The sequence below is a fragment of the Desmodus rotundus genome, chromosome 6 (genome assembly GCF_022682495.2).
Source record: "Desmodus rotundus isolate HL8 chromosome 6, HLdesRot8A.1, whole genome shotgun sequence".
Lineage (NCBI taxonomy): Eukaryota > Metazoa > Chordata > Mammalia > Chiroptera > Phyllostomidae > Desmodus > Desmodus rotundus.
The window spans coordinates 48,016,796-48,032,077 of NC_071392.1; the positions used below are offsets into that span (position 1 = coordinate 48,016,796).

At 42.3% G+C, this 15,282-nt stretch overlaps 1 non-coding gene across 1 annotated transcript; it reads left to right on the plus strand.

Moving 5' to 3' along the window:
* The first annotated feature begins 14,161 nt into the window (after positions 1–14,161).
* Positions 14,162–14,267, plus strand: LOC112303685 (U6 spliceosomal RNA). The gene has a single exon (XR_002974678.1). It is a non-coding gene; the product is annotated as a U6 spliceosomal RNA (small nuclear RNA).
* The last annotated feature ends 1,015 nt before the right edge of the window (positions 14,268–15,282 follow it).

Below are 15,282 nucleotides of genomic sequence, written 5' to 3' on the forward strand. Positions count from 1 at the left end.
AAGTTCTTGTAGGCATAGGGTTAGATTGTTTATTTGAAATGCTTCTATCTTTTTTAGGTAGGTCTGTATCGCTATGAACATCCCTCTCAAGACTACCTTTGCTGTGTCCCATAAGTTTTGGATTATTGTGAGTTCATTTTCATTTCTTTCCAGAAACTGTTTGATTTCTTCCCTAATCTCATTCTTGACCCATTCATTGTTTAATAGCATGCTATTCAATCTCCATGAGTTTGAGTGTTTTGGGTTTTTTCCTTTGGGGTTGGTTTCTAGTTTCAGTCCCTTGTGGTCAGAGAAAATGCTTGATATGATTTCAATTTTTTTGAATTTGTTGAGGCATGTTTTGTGCCTATCATGTGTTCTATCTTTGAAAATGTTCTATGTGCATTTGAAAAGAATGTGTATTTTGCTTCTTTGGGATGAAAGGCTCTCTATATATCAGTTAAGTCCATTTCATCTAGGGCATTGTTCAATGCCACAATATCTTTGTTGATATTTTGTTTGGGAGATCTGTTCATCTGTGACAGTGGAGTGTTAAAATCCCCTACTATAATTGTGTTGTTGTCAATATCTTTCTTGAAGTCTACCAAGATTTTCTTTATGTATTTGGGTGCTCCTATGTTGGGTGCATATATATTTACAATGTTTATATCTTCTTTATTGATTCTTCCCTTGAGTATTATGAAGTGACCTTCTGGGTCTCTTTTTATGGCTCTTTTTTTTGAAGTCTATTTTGTCTGACCATGAGTATTGCTACCTTGGCTTTTTCTTGTCCATGTACTTGGAATATTTGTTTCCAGCCCTTCACTTTCAGTCTGTGCAGGTCTTTTGTTCTGAGGTGTGTCTCTTGTAGGCAGCATATGTGTGGGTCATGTTTTCTTATCCATTCAGCTATTCTATGTCTTTTGATTGGAGCATTTAATCCATTTACATTTCAGGTTATTATTGATAGGTATTTATTCATTACTGATTCTTTGTACCTGTGTTCTTCCCTTTTTCCCTCTTTTCCTTCCTTTCCTTACAGCAGCTCCTTTAGCATTTCTTGCAGAGCTGGTTTGGTGAAGGTATTTTCTTTTAGACTTCTTTTGTCTGGGAAACTCCTTAACTGGCCTTCTATCTTGATTAAGAGCCTTGCTGGGTAAAGTAGTCTTGGTTGCAGGCCTCTGGTTCTCATACTTGGAATATTTCTTGCCCTTCCCTTCTCGCTTGGAGTATTTCCATTGAGAAGTCAGTTGCTAACCTTATCAGGGCTCCCTTGTATGTTACTTCCTGTTTCTTCCTTGTTGCCTTTAAGATCCTCTCTTTGTCTTGGAATTTTGCCATTTTAATTATGATGTGTCTTGAAGTGGGCCTCTTTGGGTTCCTCCTGATTGGGACTCTCTGTGTTTCCTGGATTTGGGTGACTTTTTCTCTCCTCAGATTAGGGAAATTTTCCATCATTCCTTTTTCAAACAGGTTTTCTATCCCTTGGTCTTCTTCTTCTCCTTCTGGTATCCCTATGATATGGATATTATTACATTTCATGTTGTCCTGCATTTCCCTTAACCCCTCTTTGTCTTTCTGAGCCTCATTTCTTTTTCTTGCTCTTTCTGGGTGTTTTTTTCTACCTTGTCATCTAGCTTGCTGATTTGATCGTCTGCTTCATCGAGACTGCTTTTGATTCCTTCTACTGTGTTCTTCATTGCAGAAATTGTATTCTTCATTTCCTCTTGGCCCTTGCTGATAGTTTCTATTTTCTTTTTCATGTTGGTATAGTTTGCAGTGAGTTCATTGTAGTTTCCCTGTAGTTTCTGGTAGTTCTCTGTGAGCACATCGACCTTCCTGATAACCACTGCTTTGAACTCAATATCTTGTAGTTGACTTGCCTCTATTTCATTTAGCATTCCTTCTGAGGCTTCCTCCTTTCCTTTCATTTGGGGATTTTTTCTTTGTCTTCCCATTGCTTGTGAGACTCTTCTTGTTAGCCTGTGCTTCTTAAATTGATCTGTTCTGACTCCCTGGGTTTATGGTACGAACTTTTATGGTAGAAGACCTGTGAGATTCAGTGGCGCAGTCTCCTTTATCTCCTGGGCTTGCTGGTCTTGGGCTATCATTTACATTGGCTCTCCGTATGTCTTTGGGTTTTGATTGTTGTTGGGTCTTTCTTTGGTGGGTCCTTCCCTGCAGCTGGTTAATTGAGGGTCACTCCATCCACCACATCTTGTATTCTATTGTGCAGGTGTGGTCAGCTTGTGTTGACATTGGTTCTTCTGTGTGTACGAGGTTTTGAGGCTTCTCTCTTGCTCTTGTTTAGTTGTTTGTTCTGAGTAATTTCTTCACCATTTAGTTGTATTTCCAGATCAGTCCTGCATTTGGGTTAGTGTGGCTTCCATTCCCTCCTTCACCTTCTTGCGTTGTTATCTATTGATGGTTCCTTTGTTGGTGGGTTTCGTCTTATAGCAGGTTTACTGGTGTTCACAGCTCCCACCTGTTCTTTTTTGTTATCAGTTGGACAGGGAAGACAAAATGTTTTAAGACAGTGGGAGTGTATTCTATGGTATTTGAAATACCAACCCATAGAGAAACGATAGGAGATCCTTTGGATATCTATAGTGTTAATGGTGATATTTCACCCAACTAACCACTTTTTTTTTAATTGTTATTGTTATTCAATTACAGTTGTATGCCTTTTCTCCCCTTCCCTCCCCCCCCACCCCAGCTGAACCCACCTCCCTCCCCCACCCCCACCATCCCCCCCGATTTTGTCCATGTGTCCTTTATAATAGTTCCTGCAATCCCCTCTTCCCACTGTCCCCACCCCACTCCCCCCTGGCCACTGCTAGACTGTTCCCAACCTCAATGTCTCTGGTTGTATTTTGTTTGCTTTTTTCTTTTGTTGATTATGTTCCAGTTAAAGGTGAGATCATATGGTATTTGTCCCTCACTGTCTGGCTTATTTCACTTACCATAATGCTCTCCAGTTCCATCCATGCTGTTGCAAAGGGTATAAGTTCCTTCTTTCTCTCTGCTGCATAGAATTCCATTGTGTAAATATACCATAGTTTTTGGATCCACTCGTTTGCTGATGGGCACTTAGGTTGCTTCCAGTACTTGGCTATTGTAAATTGTGCTGCTATGAACATTGGGGTGCATAGTTTCTTTTGAATTGGTGTTTCAGGGTTCTTAGGGTATAATCCAGCAGTGGAATTGCTGGGTCAAAGGGCAGTTCCGTTTTTAGTTTTCTGAGGAAATTCCATACTGTTTTCCACAGTGGCCTCACCAGTCTGCATTCCCACCAACAGTGCACTAGGGTTCCCTTTTCTCCGCATCCTCTCCAACGTTTGTTTCTGGATTTGTTTATGTTGGCCACTCTGACTGGTGTGAGATGGTACCTCATTGTGGTTTTAATTTGCATCTCTCTGATGGCTAGTGATGCTGAGCATCTTTTCATATGTCTCTGGGTCCTCTGTATGTCTTCCTTGGAGAAGTGTCTGTTCCAGTCCTTTGCCCATTTTTTAATAGGGTTGTTTGTCTTCCTGGAGTGGAGTCGTGTGAGTTCTTTATATATTTTGGAGATCAGGCCCTTGTCTGAGGTATCATTGGCAAATATGTTTTCCCATACTGTTGGTTCTCTTTGTAATTTGGTGCTGTTTTCTTTAGCCTTGCAGAAGCTTTTTATTTTGATGAGTTCCCATTTGTTTATTCTTTCCTTTATGTCCCTTGCTTTAGGGGACAAGTCTGTGAGGATGTTGCTGCATGGAATGTCTGAGATTTTCCTGCCAATGTTTTCCTCGAGGACTTTTATGGTGTTACAACTTATATTTAAGTCTTTTATCCATCTTGAGTTTATTTTTGTGTATGGCGTAAGTTGGTGATCAAGTTTCTTTTTTTTGCACGTAGCTGTCCAGATCTCCCAACACCATCTGTTGAAGAGGCTGTTTTTGCTCCATTTTATGCTCCTGCCTCCTTTGTCAAATATTAATTGACCGTAAAGACTTGAATTTATTTCTGGGCTCTCTGTTTTGTTCCATTGGTCTATGTGCCTGTTTTTATGCCAGTACCAGGCTGTTTTGATTACAGTGGCCTTGTAATACACCAACTAACCACTTTTTAGAAAAGGTTAAAAAAATATAAGACTCTTGTTATGGGCAGGGAAGGATTGTGAGTTGATCTAGAAAGCAGTGAGCTTGTGGGAGGTAAAATTATGCAGTAAAGTGAGAGTAAAGGATAGATAGTAGGTGTAGTATGTGAGAGAATAGAGTTAACCCCAACAGTAATAAAATTCAGCAAACAGTGAAGTGAGCAAAGATCTGGGAGGGGTGCTGTGTAGTGTTTACAATTGTGTGGAACAGCAATTGTTTACAATAGTAATGGAGCGACAATCATATGACAGAATCTATCTGATCTATGTGAATAACAAGAATAGGAAGTATAGGAGCTACCTAGTGTGCTATTGGAACATAAGTGAAGTGAAAGACAGAAAATTAAAAATACACTATGAAGGAGAGAACAAGGGAAACCAGTCAAACAATGCAATTTAATGAACCAAGCAAAGAAGAGTAAACAGAAAGAAGAGAAATACAAAAATACTAATAAAATAAAAGATGTAAGAATAATGAAAAAAAAATAATACAAATATACAATAACTTGCAAGTTCCCTGGAGTATCAAAGTGAAATTTGTCTCACTGTTTCAGTTGTTGGGATGACCTCTCTTTGGGTCTAACTCTGGTCCTTTCACAGCTCCAGGTTTTATCATCTCACTTGTGGAAATTAAAAAAAAAAAGAAGGAAGAAGAAGGAATAAAAAAGGAAAGAAAGGAAGGAAGGAAGAAGGAATTAACAAAAAAAAAAGAAAAGAAAGAGCCTCCTGCTGGCTTTAAACCGACCAAGCCAGTTCTGCTGGTCTTCCTGTCTACAGCAGGCTGAGCGGGGATTGCTTTCAGTTTTCTCCCTTCCTGAGCCACATTCTACCCAGTTGCCCAGCCTCCAGCCCAGCTCCTCAGTTTGCTGAGGGGCCCCCACTGCCCTTCTGCGCCCAGCCTATGCCCTCAGTCCACTAGTTGCACTGTCCTTGAGGTGAACCAATTAGAGGCAACTCACATGCCATCTTCTGGCTCTTTGCTGTCCTAGATGCTAGGGACCCTCAGAGTCCCTTTGGGGTAGTTCAGTCCCCCCACTGAGTCAAGTCTTTCTGGGGATTGTTGACTCCCTGAGTCCTGCAGCTCTCTTCTGCAGGGGCGTCTCCACCTTCCTCTGAGAGAGCCAGTAGGCCCTGCTGGGTGGGTGCATGGTGGCTGCTGCTGTGGATGCGGGAGCAGGCCTCCTCTGCTGCTGACCCTTGAGGTTCAGAGGTTGGGTGCGAGGTGCCTCTAGGTGGTGGGGTCAGGCATGCTCCGTCCCCAGGGAGCTAAGGATATGAGTGCTCAGCCTCTGCTGCTGGGGCAGGTCGGGCAGCCGCTGGGCCACAGGTTCAAGTGCGCACCATCCCCAGGGCTTCAGGTGTGAGCGCACAGCTTCTGCTGCTACAGCGGAAGTGCAGCTACCACAGCTGGGTGGGGGTAGGGGTGCAGGAGGCAGGGGGTGGCTGCTTCAGGAGAATTCCCCAATCAACCGCTGAGTACCTCTTTTTTCTCTTTTTGTTTTTGAAAAATTCCTCCTATTCAAGCCTGCTGGTCCAAACAAGCGCCTGGCCTCTCACACAGCCCAACTCTCCAACCAGACAGGGGACTGACCGGGTAAGGGTCCATCACTGCCTACCTCTTCCCACTGGTGTCCACAGTCTCAGTGGCTGCACACTGCCCCTGTGTGTTTCCCACTTTGTCCTTATTCCCCGCCTGCGACTTCTAGAATCCAGGTCCCTCCTGGTGCTGCTCAAACCTTGTTTGGCAGGGGAGGGAGCCTTTGACCTGGCTCTCTCCCAAGAATCCTGTGGTGGACCCGGCGGGCACTGGGCTTGCAGCTTCCCTGGTCCCTGCACTTGTCCCAGGGACCTTATTGTCCTGAAGCACTCTCCCTACTGTCTGATTTTTCAATGTCCTCTACAATTTTTGGTCTCCGATCTTCATATAAGCTGGGATACCACTGGCTGTTCACTCTGTTCCTCAGAAGATCAGCTAGGTGTTTCCCCTGTGTGCAGGGGAAAGTGGACTGTACTTCCACCTATTTTGCTGCCATCTTCCCTTCCATTTTTCCCCTTTGTGCTGGTGTTTCTCTCTCTCATTTTCATCATCTTTTTAAAGCAGTCCCTTTAGCATTTCATGCAATTCCGATTGGTGGACATGTACTCTTTCAGCCTTTTTTTTTTTTTTTTTTTTTGGTCAGGGAAGCTCTTTATTTCAGCTTCCATTTAAATGAGAGCCTTGCTAGGTAGATTAGTCTTGGTTCCATGTCTTTGCTTTTCATTACTTTGAATAATTTGTGCCATTTCCTTCTGGCTTGTAGTGTTTCTGTTGATAAACCAGGTGAAAGCCTTATCTGAACTCCCTTGTATGTTACTAGCTGTTTCTCCTTGGTGCCTTTAAATTTTCTCTTTGTCTTTAAATTTTGCCATTTTAATTATGTTGTGTTTTAGAGTGGGCCTCCTTGCATTTATCTTGACTGGGACCCTCTGTGCTCCCTGAATTTGCTTGACTTTTCCCCTTACCAAGTCAGGGAAGTTTTCTGTCATTTTTTCAAACAGGTTTTCTATCCCTTGCTCCTTTTCTTCTCTTTCTGGTATCCCTATGATGTGAATATTGTTATATCTTATGTTTTATGTCCTGAAGCTCCCTTAAACTATCTTTGTTCTTTTTTAGTCTTTTTTCATTTTGTTGCTCTGATTAGGTGTTTTTTCTACCTTGTCTTCCAGCTTGCTGATTCAATCAACTTCCTCTAGCCTGCTTTTAATTTCTTTTTGTGTATTCTTCATTTCAGATATATTCTTCATTTCCTCTTGATTCCTATTCATAGTTTCTATGTTGTTTTTCATGCTGATGTAGTACTAAGTCCTTGTAGTTTACACTGAGTTCCTTTAGTATCCTTATAACCATTACTTTGAACTCTATGCTTGATAAATTGCTTGCCTTCATTTTATTTAGCACTATTTCTGGGAATTTTCCTTTCCTTTTGATTGGGGTTTTTCTTTTTTTTTTTGCCTGCCCAATTTAGGTGACTCTTTTTGTTTGCTTCTGTGTAGTTGATTGATATTCTTTGACTACCTGACTTCTTGGGGTGTCCTTCTGTGGTAGCTGACCTGTGAGACACAGTAGTGCAGTTTCCTTGAATTCCTGAGCTAGATGCTTTACAGATGCCTTGCATGCAGTTTATGTGGGCTCTCTTGTTGTAACTTGGTGTTGGTTGTTGTTGGCTCATTAATTGTTGGGCTCTCCCCTCTGGCTGGCTTAATAAGAGTTCTGCTCTCACCATGTCTTGTATGCTTTTGTACAGGAGCTGCCAGAATGAAATTAAACAACCCAGCTAACAAAACCCACACCAGCAAAAGATTCATAAAGGTAGAAATAAAATAAGAATATTGTGCTAAAGGAAAAAAGAATATAAAGTGACTAATGGGAAGAAAAATGATTTTGAGAGAGTCAGGGAAGGGAAATAATAAGAGTAGGGAATAGAAAAAAGATGAACAAAAGGAGAAAATAGAATTTACAACATAAATAAAATAGGGAGGGAATAGGGCAAAATGGAGTAAGAAAAGGGAAGAGTACATATGAAGTTTGAAAAAAAATAGGAACTAAATTGAAGAAAAACAACCACTGCAGCAATATCCATGACAGATGAGCTAAGATTAATAAAGGTGGGAAGAGAATAAGAATATTTAAGAAAGAAAAGAAAAAAAGATTGTGAGATGTCTAAAGGACAAAAAAGGTTTTGAGAGGATAGAAGGAGGAGAAATTAATAAGTGTAAGGGTTAGAAACTAGGCTAAGAAAGGGAGAAAAAAAATTTAAAATGAAAAATAAGAGGGCAGAAGAAAGGCAAAATGGAGTAGGATTGGGGAACATAAAATATGAGATTTAAATTAATAAAATAATAACAACTAGGAATAAAATGTAAGAAATGCATCAACAACCACAACATCAATGACAACCAAGCAAATATTAATAAAGGTGGAATGAGAATAAGGATGTTTTAAGAAAGGGAAAAAGCATGTGAAATGACTAATGGAAAGAAAGATGGCTTGGGGAGGATGGAAGGAGGAGAAATAGTAATTGTGAGGAATAGAAACTAGGCATATAAAAGGAAAAATAAAATTTAAAACAAAAGCAGAACCAGAAGGATGAAGGCAAATTGGAGTAAGAGAAGGGAAGAGTAAAATATGAGATTTGAAGTAAAACTAAAATAAATAATAAAAACAAAAAATGTATAAAGGTAAAATAAAAATTGTGAAATAAGGGAACAAAATTGAAGACAAAGAAACAATGTTGAAAAGCTGTGTGGGAGGAAAAATAATGCAAATAATGAAAAAGAATGAGGTGGAATTTGTCTCAGCAGAGTCTAGTGTTTGTCTGCCTACTGTCTTCTCCCTCTGGGTCAGTCCCTCTGGGTAATGTCAGCTGGTGTCCCAGTCTAGCTTTAGGCAGCCTATTTGAGGCTATAAGCAATCCACAGTCTGTGACTATCTCCTTACGGCTTGGATAATCCTTGCTGTTCTGCCCTGCTGGCTTTTTATCAGCACAAGACCCAGGGGTGGTTCATCTAATGTCTGACAGCACCTCATCTACCACCTCCACCTGCCTCTAGACGGGGTTTCTGGAGCTACTGGAAAGATATGATTCATGGTTCTCTCCTGGGACGTACTGTTCAGTCTTCAGGGAAGATAGTGGGTGGGTTCCCCTGCCCCTGTACAATACATCTTGGTCTGTCCCAGAATATTTCCACTGATGTGTAGTTTCTGATGCATTAGCTACCTGTTTTGTGGGAGGAGCCACTCTGTGTAAAAGGGCCAGCTCTTTCCTGCTTGACACTAATGGCAGCTCTGTGAAAGAGCCGAGGCTGGGTGGGGTCCTGAATACCCCTTGTTGCACCAATTTCTAATCTCTCTGCTCTGCTGTTTTCAGTGGAACAGAGCCTGAGGGGGAGCCAGCATAGTGTCTGATAAAAGTTCCTAAAGGGTTCCTTTGGAGATTCTCTTTCTTTCCCCTGTAGATATGTGCCTGGCAGGGGGTTCTTGAGCCTGGCCTTACTGTTCAACAGAGTCTGCAATTCTGCAGGTGGGGGTTGGGCATGTCTTCCTCTTCCCAGGGCTTTGTACTGCATGGTGTGACTGGCCCTGCCTGACTGCAAAGAATCTCAGGTGCTGAGCTCTTGCCCATCTAGCTCCTAGCTCAGTGGTCTCACAGAAGGCTCAGACCAAAGCCCTCCATTCTGCACAGAGCCCCTCACTTGCCAGTTGCTCTGGATGGGGCCCCACTATACCTTTGCTGTACAGGCTTCTACTCTTCCTGCTCAGCTGGATTCAGTGGGCATGAACTGTGCTTTTGGTCTGGTCTTTTTGCTGGCAGAGCCACTGTGTGCCTGTGTGGGGTCCCTGCCCAGCCATGCCTCAGCTCCCCTCTAAAAGATTCCCTATGTGGCACCCATACTACAGCACTGCCTATACATACCACTGCCTAGCTCTCCATGCACTCCACGTCTCCAAAAGGCAAAAAATCTTTCTTGGTCAGGGCTGGCTGCAGTCTGCTAGTGTCTCTGATAGTTTTAGGAGACAATTTCTCTCTTGAACTCTCTCGGTTGGTGTGGCATCTATGGATGTGCTGCTCACTGCGTGTGTGTGCAGCCTGAGTCTTCCAGACTCCATATAGCCTCCCAAGTTTCTCCTGATTAGTGTTGGAGGCTCCCTGTGTGGGACCTGGGCTCCCACTCCGAGAAGGGAGCAAGTTACTAAGCTGCATTTTCTCTGTCCTCTCCTCTTGGCATTTTCCCTTCAATTTATAAAACCCCTTACCAGATGCTACAAAGCATCGTCTGTACTCCTTGGCTTCAAAAATCCTTATCAGCCAAGTTTCTGTTGATTGTTCAGGTCACTTTTCAGAAGATCAGCTGAAAATCTGTGCTGGGAGAACTAGCAAGTTGGCTCAGCTCCCACCTACCCAGCCACCATATTCTCCCCTTCCTAAATAACTCTTAAAAAATATTTACAGCAGTTATCTCTGGATTGTGGAGTTGGAAATACATATATATATACAGGGTCTGGCAGAGTAATGCCTGCTTGAGTGTGGTTGGTAGGGTAATAATATGGTTGTAATAATTTATAGTTTTAATTTGAACATTTCACCTAAAATATCATATGGTGTGCTTGATTGTGATATTGTTATGTTACAGAATTACATGCTTATGATTTTGTAATAAAAGATTTTGTAATAAAAAAGGGGCATTATTTGTGCCAGACCCTGTGCGTATGTATATATATTTATGATTGTCCTATTTTTTTCTATCAAGAATATGCATTTGCCTTTATAAAACACACAATAAAAGTCATTTTAATTTTATTTTTATTATTGACACCATTACAGATATTCCCATTCCCTGACTCCTTTTCCCACCTCCCACTTCCCTCTGGCCATTGCCACACTGTTGTCTGTGTCTATGGCTTATGCATGTATGTTCTTTGGCTGATCCCTTCACCTTTTTCCCCCTATAAAATTTAAAGAGAAAAATGGTTTCTACTAAAACTACTTCTCTTGAACATCTTCTTGATGTCCCCACTTTCCACTAATCATTGCTCTTACACTTAGAAACTCAGTTTTTAAAGTAAGCTCACATTTTAACTGATAGCAGGTATAGCTTTACATGTTGAATGCTCCTTCTGTAAGATTTTTAGTCTGGGCATGTACACCATTCCTGTTCTTCTGGCCCAGATCAGCCCAGCTGCCAGCGGCATCCACCAGGTTAAGGAGGGTGTCCTGGGCAGATGCAGAGTCTCTTGGCTCCCAGCTCCCTGAGCTCCCCGCACTCTCACAGATACCCATATGGAGTGAGGGAGAAGGAAAGGCAACAGGTCATGCTCACAGTGATGGGAACCCACATTGCAGTAGCTTTAAGTCTTTTACACCAGGGATCCTCTACCCCTGGACCATGGGCCAGTACCAGTCTGTGGCCTTTGAGGAGCCAGGCCTCACAACAGGAAGTGAGCAGCAAGCTAGTGGGGAAAGGAAGATTCACTTGCATAACTGCCTGAGCTCTGCTTCCTCTCTCTGCCCCCGCTCCACTATCCCCAGTTCACGGAAAAATTGTCTTCTATGAAACCATCCCTAGTGCCAAGAAGTTTGAGAACCACTGCTTTACATCAGTCATTAGATTTTTAAAAATTGCATAAAGTATAAATACGAAGCCCAACTTCTTGCTTGTGTGTTGAATCGGCACAATAAACAAAACAATCAAATGTTAGGAACAGTCTAAACTCAAAGCCTCTTTTCCATGAACAGTGTTTTGTAGGGACAAAACAGTTTTTGTAGAAGTGGATTAGCTAATTTACTTGTAGAGATTTGGGGAATTGTTGTGAGAGACGGAAAGGATAATGAACATAGGACATTCTCAATTGTTGGAATTATCACGAAAAAGCCTTTCGTGGAAAGGAGAGAATCGCACAAAACTTGTTTCCTCACCTTACACCATAGACCCTTCTCTGTGCCTTGGTTTTGTGAAGATGAGGAAAACCTCTCAAGGAGAGAGTATGCAAAGAAAGATGGAAAGGAGAAAATGGATTCGGGACCTGGGAGCTTGAGAGGAGTGTGAAACCTGGAGACAGGCAGTGCTTCAAGGAGGACAATGAATCACGTAGAGTGATGTAGGCTTGTGCTTCAGTTTCCTTTCTTTGCTCTTGGCATTCTCTTGACTTTGTCTCTGCTTGCAGCATCTTTATTGCGAAGAAGCAAAGGCATTTTGAAAAATCTTTGTATTCCCTAGCGTGCTTACTGTTGGGAGGCAAACTCATTAGAATTGCATCTACATCCCAAGTTATAATTTTTTGGTAATTTTTTATCCTCACCCAAGGACATTTTTCCTTGCTTTTAGAGAGAGAGGAAGGAGGGTGGGGGGTGGAGAGAGAGAGAGAGAGAGAGAGATATGTGAGAGAGAAACATGGATTGGTTGCCTTCTATACATGCCCCAACCGGACATCAAACCCACAACCTAGGAATGTGCCCTGACTGGGGATGAAACCCACAAACTTTGCTCCACAGGGTGACACTTCAACCAAATGAGCCACATGAGCCAGGGCTTTTGGTACATATTTTTGAGAGGATGTTATGTCGAACCATATGTGACTGGCATTTTTAAAAACCAAAAACCAGTCACATACTAGCAATTTCATACTATTCAATGTAATAATTTTGCTTTTGAAATTATGTGGCTGTAAGTGCTGAATTTAATTTATAATTAGCTATGATTTCTGAGCAACTATTACATGTGGGTAGGGATTTATGTAAAATAAATTTTAACCTATAGTTTATTAGAGGTAATGACACTTTTAGGCGTTTCCCACCTGTGGCCCATGGGCCACCTGCAGCCCAGGAAGGCTATGAATGAGGCCCTACACAAAATCGTAAATTTACTTAAAGCATTATGAGATTTTTTTGTGATTATGTGTTGTAATGTATTTAATGTGTGGCCCAAGACAACTCTTCTTCCAGTGTGGTGCAGAGATGCCAGAAGGTTGGACACTCCTGCAGTGTTTATGAATACTAAAGTGAGCGATAAATGCAGTTGACATATGTGTCATATGTAAACTGTCCATTAATGTTTACAAACTAAAACCTCCTCATTATTGTTTTTACTCTGGAGCTGTGGCAGACCAGCTTCCCAGGGAGGAGTCTCTGATGGGTGATTAGTGTGCAGGGTTTTATTAGGGGAACAAGTGGTTTGGCACCGATGGGGAGAGAAAAGAGCCAAACTGTTTAGATGGAGGAGCTGGGTTCAGGGTCATTCTGACTGGCCTCAGTAGCCCCATAGAGAGCCTGAAGCAAGGATGGCCCTTCACGTGGTCCAGTGCTGAAGCACCAGCCGCTGGGTGCAGGCTGCTCTGGGAAGGGGCCCTCCAGAGTGGACTGGCAGCTGCGGGTGTGAGCCAACATCATTCCCAGCTGCTGGGGAGCAAGCACTGCAGTCCCAATGTGGAGATCTGGGTGGCAGAGTACAGCATCTGTGACAGCTCCATTTGTTTTTTGTTATTTTATTTTTAAAATTTTTTTTATTGTTGTTCCAATTTTTAAAAGACTTTTAGTAGTCTCTCATGGCCCTGGCCCCAGAGCACACAGGGAACAAAGGGCCCTTTTGTGAGGAGTGCCTGGGGCCTGAGGCTATTAGATAGACTTTTAAAAGGCTTTGGGGATCTTACCTATGAGTGGAACCTAATCAACAAAACAAACAAGCAACATATTATAACCAGAGACATTGAAATAAAGAACAAACTGATAGTAACCAGAGGGGAGGGGAGAAGGGAGGAGGGTAATGGGGGAAAGAAGGGGAAGGGTCACCAAGGAACATGTATAAAGGGCATATGGACATATGGGTATAAAGCCAAAGCGGGGAAGGATCAAGGGTGGGAGGTGGGGGCGGGTGGGGTGGGGAGAGTGGTGGGGGGAAAATGGAGACACCTGTACTTGAACAATAAAAAAAAGAAAAAAAGGAAGGCTTTCAGGGAAAGGCTTTTCAACAGACTTAAGAGGGAATGGGGGTGGGGGGGTATTGGGTGAGACTTGCCAACAGATGTTAAGGTGGAGGGAGTGTTGGGTGGGTCAGGATTCCTGCTTGATTGGAGCCTCAGTGGTCTTATTCGTGAACTGAGGGCAGGACCTGATGACTCCCCCTCCTTCCAGCCCAAGCACTAAGCAGCAGTCTGGGTCTCACTTCAGTGGCCCTGAATTAGAGCAAGTCAGAGTCACGAATTCATCATTTGAAGGGCTGAGCAACTTGGAAAATGATTCAGATGTGAATTAGGCAGTTTGTGAATCTTCTTTTTTTTTGCTCAGACTCCTGGGGATGGGTGGGACAGAGAATGAAGCAAGATCCAAGCCAGGCCATTTTATAGAGAATCATGTTTATTTCTCCTTCCTCTTGTTCATGACTCTGAACAGGCACATCTATGACTAGCACACTCCATTTCCTTACTAAGCGGCAGGCTGCGGGTCACAGAAGGAAAGAAAGAAAAGGAAAGGAGCCCAGACTTAGAGAAGCAGTGACCTAAGCATAGCCCCTGTGCTTGCTTGGGCAGCACGTATACTAAAAAGGAAACAATACAGAGAAAATTAGCATGGCCACGTGCAAGGATGATACACAAGCTCATCAAGTGTCCCACATTTTTCCAAGGTTGAAAAAATTCTGGATATGGATATTGGTGATGGTTGTACAACAATGTGAATGCCCTTAATGCCACTGAACTGTACACTTAAAAAAAGCCAAGTGGTTAATTTTATGTTATTACTATTTTACCACAATTTATAAAAAACCAAACAGGCTCTAAGGGTAGGAGTGTTCGAAGAAGCTGTCAGCAAGCTATGAAGTAGAAGGCATGCAGTTACATGAATGAAATCAGTTATAGCCAAAAGAAAACAAGTCTAAAAGCCAAAATGCAGCCCTCAGTCAGTGGGCATTCCACAGTGTAAGTACAGAGTAGTGGAAAAAGCCACGGTGCATATCATCTGGGTTCAAAGCCTAACTCTCCCACTTACTGTCTGTGTGACCTTGGACAAGATATAAACCTCCCTGAACCTATTATTTATTTATAAAATCAAAATAGTGACGTGGATTCACAGATCTATTGGGAGAATTAAACAAGATATTATAGGCAAGGCATAGTAATTGGCTTCTAGTAGACATTCACTAAATGTTTCCTTTCCGTTTCTGCAAGTGAAAGGTTGCAAGTTCACTACATTATGGGACACAGAAACTAACTTGAAAAAATGGTAAGGGTAAAAAACAAAAAACATAGAGATAATATTTAGGTAGTAGTTTCTGGCATAGGCCACCAGGTGCAGCAAAAACATATTAAATTGATTTAAAAAGCTTAAAAACTTGGTAATAGAGTACTGGCCTAGTTGTTGTAACTAAGAAACCCCCCAATACAATGGCTTAAATAAGATGGAAGCTTGTTTCTCTGTACATAATTCTCCAGGGGTAAGTCGTCCAAGGCTGGCAAGGCAGCTCAGTTCTTCCCAACATACAACTTCCATATCTGGGTCCGAAGTGGTTGCTTTAGATCCTGACATCATGTAGATAGAAGGAAGGGGGAAAGGGCCAGGGGTGGCATCAAAGGGCATGACTCAGAAATGGCACACCTTGTTTTTCCACTCGTACCCCATTGACCAAATTCATGCTGT